Source organism: Hermetia illucens, chromosome 1 (genome assembly GCF_905115235.1).
Source record: "Hermetia illucens chromosome 1, iHerIll2.2.curated.20191125, whole genome shotgun sequence".
In the NCBI taxonomy this organism is placed as follows: domain Eukaryota; kingdom Metazoa; phylum Arthropoda; class Insecta; order Diptera; family Stratiomyidae; genus Hermetia; species Hermetia illucens.
In genome coordinates, this window is record NC_051849.1 from 220,536,142 (window position 1) to 220,542,141 (window position 6,000).

Genomic DNA, 6,000 nt, shown 5'->3' on the forward strand with positions numbered 1-6,000 from the left:
TGCCCGTTGGATTGGCCGCCTTTCCACATCCCAATGGTATCGAGCCTATATGCGTAGTTGGCCGCTTTCCGTTTCACCTCCAAGTGAATGGGGGGTAAATTTAGGATAGCTTCAAGTGCTACAGTCAGCGTAGTACTCATTGCTCCAGTAATACTTAGTCAACAAAGTCTCTGAATCTGCGTTAACAGCTTCCTGCTGTTAGCAAGGTTCAGTCTTGGCCACCAGACGATGCATGCATACATCAAAATGGGTTTTATTATGGATGTATCCATCCAGTATATCCGTTTAGGTGAAAGTCTCCAGGTCTTACCTATCGCATTCCTACAGCATCAGAGCAATCTGCAGGATTTCTGATATTGTTCCTGGATATGGTGATTCCACGTTAACTTGGAGTCGAAATGTACTCCTAAGTACTTGACTGTTTGTGCCAGCTGGATTTCCGCCCCTGCTAAGGTGGGTAGCGTATAGCTACCCCACCTGACGTTCCTAGTGAACATACCTAGTCCAGTTTTCCTAGCGTTCACCGTGAGTCCATTGCGGAGGCACCAGCTGTGGATTACATGCAGAGTTCCATTCAAGCGGTCACATACTGTGTCCGCAAACTTGCCGGTAATTATTTCGGCTAGGTCGTCCGCAAATGCTTGCGCGATGACTTTTTTGTCCTCCAGGAGCCACAGCAGAGTATCCATCACCAAGAGCCATAATAGTGGAGAGAGAACCCCTGCCTGTGGGTAGCCCCTGAGACATCCTGCTTCAATAGACTTCTGGCCGACCGATATGTGGATTTTTCTCCACTCTACATGTGAAGGATCCAACTGATTAGCAGCGGTTCGATTCCATGTTGTCTTGCCGCATCACAAATTGTCGCGAATGAGGCATAATTGAAGGCACCTTCGATGTCCATGAATGCGGCTAAGGCGTATTCTTTTTCGGACATCGCCTTTTCAATTTTTGCCGTATGTTCATGGAGTGCTGTCTCCGTGGATTTGCCTTTCTGGTAGGCGTGTTGCCTATGGTGAAGTGGCCACTTAGGAATGTGTGCATCCCTTACGAACCGATCTACTAGTCTTTCTAGTCCATTTAGCAGAAAGGACGTTAGACTGATCGGTCGAAAGCTTTTTGCGTCTGTGTAGGTGGGTTTTCCTGGTTTGGGAATGAACAACACCTTCACATCCCGCCATTTAATTGGAATATAAGCGTGTGCTAGGCATGCGCGATATATATTCCGAATATGTAGACCCATGGCATCCATTCCTTCTATTACTAGTGCAGTGATGATGCCATCCGGACCTGCAGATTTGTATCTATGGAACGAGTTAAATGCCCATTTCACTCGCTCCAGTGATATTACTTTGCATGCCAGATTCCAGTCTCTCGGTTGAGGGCTGTATGCACCTGTTGGCCCCGAGATTAGATTTTGGATGCTGCCTGGGAAGTGTACTTCAAGCAAATGATTTCCCGTTTCTTCATCGCTTTCTGTGTACTTCCCATTCTGTAAACGTAAATAACCCAGTTTCTGGCTACGTTCTTTAACCAGAATCCGCTTCAGCTTTGAGGTTGCCTCAAGAGAGTTAGTCTCTTCGCAAAAGCGTCTCCAAGATGATCGTTTGGCCGATCTTATGCTCTTCTTTAGAGCCTTCTGTGCCTCTTTATAGCGATTCCAGCTAGTGCTTGATTCACCCTTCAGAGCACGAATGAGGAGCATCCTTGTCGTTCTCCTCTGTTTTGTCAAATCCGAGTCCCACCATGGTGTTTTACCCTTCTTTGGTATCTTAAGTGGACAGCTTTCTTCGAAAACTTCTCTCATGCTAGTTGTGATCATCTGGGTTGTCTTCTCAATTCCAGCAATGGATTTGATGCGCTTCCCAGGGATCGTGATTCGGACGTTCAATTCTGTTTGATATATTACCCAATCTGTCTTCCTCGGATTCCGAAATGGAGTGGGTGGAGGTGGATCCATGCCCATAACGAAATCAATGCGTCTGTGATCCGAGAGTGTGATATCGTTTGATACTCTCCACTCTCCGATCAGAGCCGCGATGTCAGGAGATGCCACCGTGATGTCGATGACCTCCCGCCTGATCACGTTGAAGAAAGTGGGTTCATTACCCACATTTAGGATCTGCAAATCGGTTCCTACTAGATACCCCAGTAGTCTCGATCCTCTTGCATTGATGTTCGAACTTCCCCAGCATATGTGGTGAGCGTTGACATCACATCCTGCTATTACCCCCATGCCTCTACTTTTGGCATATTGGATAGCTCTGATGAATGTTCCACTGGGAACGTCTTCTGCGTCTTAGGGGAAATATGCAGGTTGTGCGGAACTACTAAAGTCTCTTTGGCTTCAGCGACTATTGGAGAGCGATTCTCTTGAGGTGCTGGCCGTGACTGCAGATAAAATACATGTGTACGCGCGCCCCGTGGTCATGGAGGTGTTTCACGAATCCGTCGACGTGACGCAACTTTGGAGACAATTAGTCGCGCTTACAAACACTGTGGCCATACTGCCGGCGGCGGTGGATGCTCTGCGTTCGAAAGAACGGTCTCGAACTCGTTCAATGGTCACCTTGAGAAATGGGTGTTCGGGCAGCCGGATACCGCGGTCCACATAGAACTGTGACGTGTCCAGGTACCACCGTACGTTTGCATACCATAAAATGTACTACCCCTTGCATTTTAAACGACTGCAAAAAACTGAGTTCGCTGATGTCCACGGCGACCTCTACCCGAAGCACAGCAACACGCCACTTTACATCTGGCAAACCCAGGCGCGTAAGTTTCCTCCCCATCTCCAGACCCAATAAACTATTTCCGGCAGCGGCAGCAAACTCCTGGCTATCGCAACTTACGGCTACAGGCAAGTTGACGTGAGTCTTGGCTTGCGTAGGACCTTTTCGTGGTGCTTCATTTTGGCTGACATCAGTGTCCCAAGTTTCATCCACTGTTTATAGCCTTTTTGCTTCTCACTAATTCAATTTTTTCGAAATCAATTGAGCCGGCAAGACGTACTTTACACGACACTCTGTGTGAAGTAGTTGCGCTCTTTCAAATCGACCTCGTTCCAGTGTGCCCAGTATCGCTCCGCCACAAACCTATGCTGATCTGTTTGCATCCTTCAGTGCTTCGTAAGCATTGTTTCCTGCTAGATTTGAAATAAGTAACGATAGGCCAAATTACAATCAAAAAAATCATTTTATTCACTTAATAGATTTTGGTTCTCATTCAATAGTACAATATATAACTAACTCTTATTAGTCCACTTTATTAATCTATTGATTCTTGGTTCAATATTACCCTTAAAAGCTGCGCGAGAAACTAAGATTGAATGGAATAATCAATTTATCATCATCCTTACATGTAAATACAAATATTTATGAAAAACAAAGCGACACGAACATTCTTTAAAAAAAACGCTTCCCGTTCAATAAATTAAGACAATATGAGTTTTCCTCTGATTCCGTTGCACAAGTAATCGTAAATATGAAAAAGGATTAGCTTAGAAATAGTTCTACTCCAATAGACGATCGATCACGAATATCAAATACGTAGAGATTACGGAGCGGTTTTACAGACCCGCTTAAAATCGAAACGAAAACTGTCTAAGGCTAAGCAATGTGTACAAATATGCAAAATGTTCGTTGATCTGAGAAACAGTTTGATGTATGAAAAATGAAGTAAAATCTTATCGTGTATTTTCCGCATTGGTTGTGAATAAACTCGTTCATCTATTGCTGCTCTATTTGTTCCTAACAATTTAACAAGGTAGTGTTTATCCAAAAACTGTACATTTTATGACTTTATGACTTCATATTTAACGCTGTGGAGGTTTCCTAGGTCTGGGAATATTTCATGGTTGGGATATGTAAAGGAAGTGCCGACCTAGCATGGGTTGATTTTCTTTTTGTCATTTGTTTATGGTTCCTTGGGGATGTAAAATTCACTTAACATATTATGTTGGGGAAAAAGTAATATCGTATTTTGTCAATAGATGGTGACACTGAAACATATCTTGTGTTGTACTTATCGCATCGGGTCATACTATACGGCGACAATCTGGCCTGCAGGTGCCTCTTTGACAGTTTTATGATCGTACGTTTCAGTCTCAAGTTATAGCGCGTCAAAGATGGAGTCCACCAAGGAAGAAATTCGTCATATTTTATATTTTTACTACCTGAGAGGTAAAAATGCAACGAAGGCGACCAAAAAAATTTGTGAAGTTTATGGGTCCGATACTGTAACGATTCGCACAGCACAGCGTTGGTTCGATCGATTTCGTTCTGGAGTAGTGGATGTCGAAGATACACCCCGTCCTGGTAGGCCAATCGTCGTCAAAACCGATAAAATCGTCGAAATCATCCAGGTAGACCGGCATGTGAGCATTCGCTCGATTGGTCAGGAACTGGGCAAGGACCATTTGGAACCATTGGCAGAAGATTGGATTCCAAAAAAAGCTGGATGTTTGGGTGCCAGACGAGTTGACGGAAAAAAATCTCTTGGACCGAATCAATGTCTGCGATGCACTGCTGAAACGGAAGGAATTCGACCCATTTTTGAAGCGGATGATGGGACTGGTGATGAAAAGTGGATCATTTTTGAAAATCTCAAGCGAAAAAGATCGTGGCCAAGTCGACCCAAACCATCGCCAAGCCCAGATTGACGGCCAGGAAGGTTTTGCTGTGTGTTTGGTGGGATTGGAAGGGAGTCATCCACTATGAGCTGCTCAACTATGGCCAGACTCTCAATTCGGTCCTCTACTGTGAGCAACTCGACCGTTTCAAGCAGGCGATTGACCAGAAGCGGCCAGGATTGGTCAATAGGAATGGTGTTGCGTCCCACCAGGACAACGCTCGGCTTCACACATCTTTGATGACCCGCCAGAAGGTACGGGAGCTCGGATGGGATGTCCTATCGCACCCATCGTATAGTCCGGACCTGACACCAAGTGATTACCATCTTTTCCGGTCCATGCAAAACGCTCTTCGTGCTACTAAGTTGGCCTGAAAAGAGGCTTACGAAAACTGGCTGAGTTTTTTGCAAATAAGGAGGGGGGTTTTATAAGAGGGTGATAATGGAGTTGCCTTCTAAATGGCAACAAGTTTGCGGACTTAAATCGGATAATTCTAAGTATGTTAAATAAAGCGTTAAAATTCGATCACAAATACGACATTACTTCTTCCCCAACCCAATATTTTCTTAGATAAATGCGTTTCTAATGTTCGTGAGAATGTTTAATGTTGCATAATGTGAATGTACGCCTAAGTGTAATCGATGTTGTTAACGTGGTCGCGCGAAAGCAAATTCGCTTTGGAGTGATTAAGGTCAGTTTTTCTCCCGATTTTCGTCCTGTATTCGGAATATTTGGGAGAGCGCCAGTGCAGTGTCGAATAAAATCAAAGTCCGACTTCTTAACTTTGCGAAAAAAATTAAACTTCTTGCCCCGCGTTTCTTTTGAAAATTTCATCGTTCACATTCCGAATCCTCCGAATCCAGCGAGTGGAAATCAACCTCCAAAGCTTTAATCAATTCCACACCCTGACTAGTCAGCGTTGCATTTGTTTACATGCTATCGTTTCGGAAGCAACTATTTCAGTTCAGTTCTTTTTTATATAATCCGATTCTAGTGAAAACGTAATAAATCTTTGGTAGAAAATGAAATGTATTCAATACTGAACCCATAAGAGTTCTGTTCGGACGCAAACACTTGCGATATTTAATAATAAAGAAATACTGAGAGATTGGGTTTTCTAGCCTAGGCGAACTATGTTGTTAGAACTTATATCCCTGCATCCCATAAAATGCGCGCCTTTACCAAGTTACTTTACTGAATAAATAAAAACAAGTAAAATAAGAATAAAAAGAAAACAGAAAAACGCAATACTCGTCATGATCCCTGATCACCTTACCCTAAACGCCCAAAATTGAAATTGTTGCTTGAGAAACATTCATTATTCTTAGACCATTGAACCTCTAGCTCGTATACGAAATAAAAGAATAAAC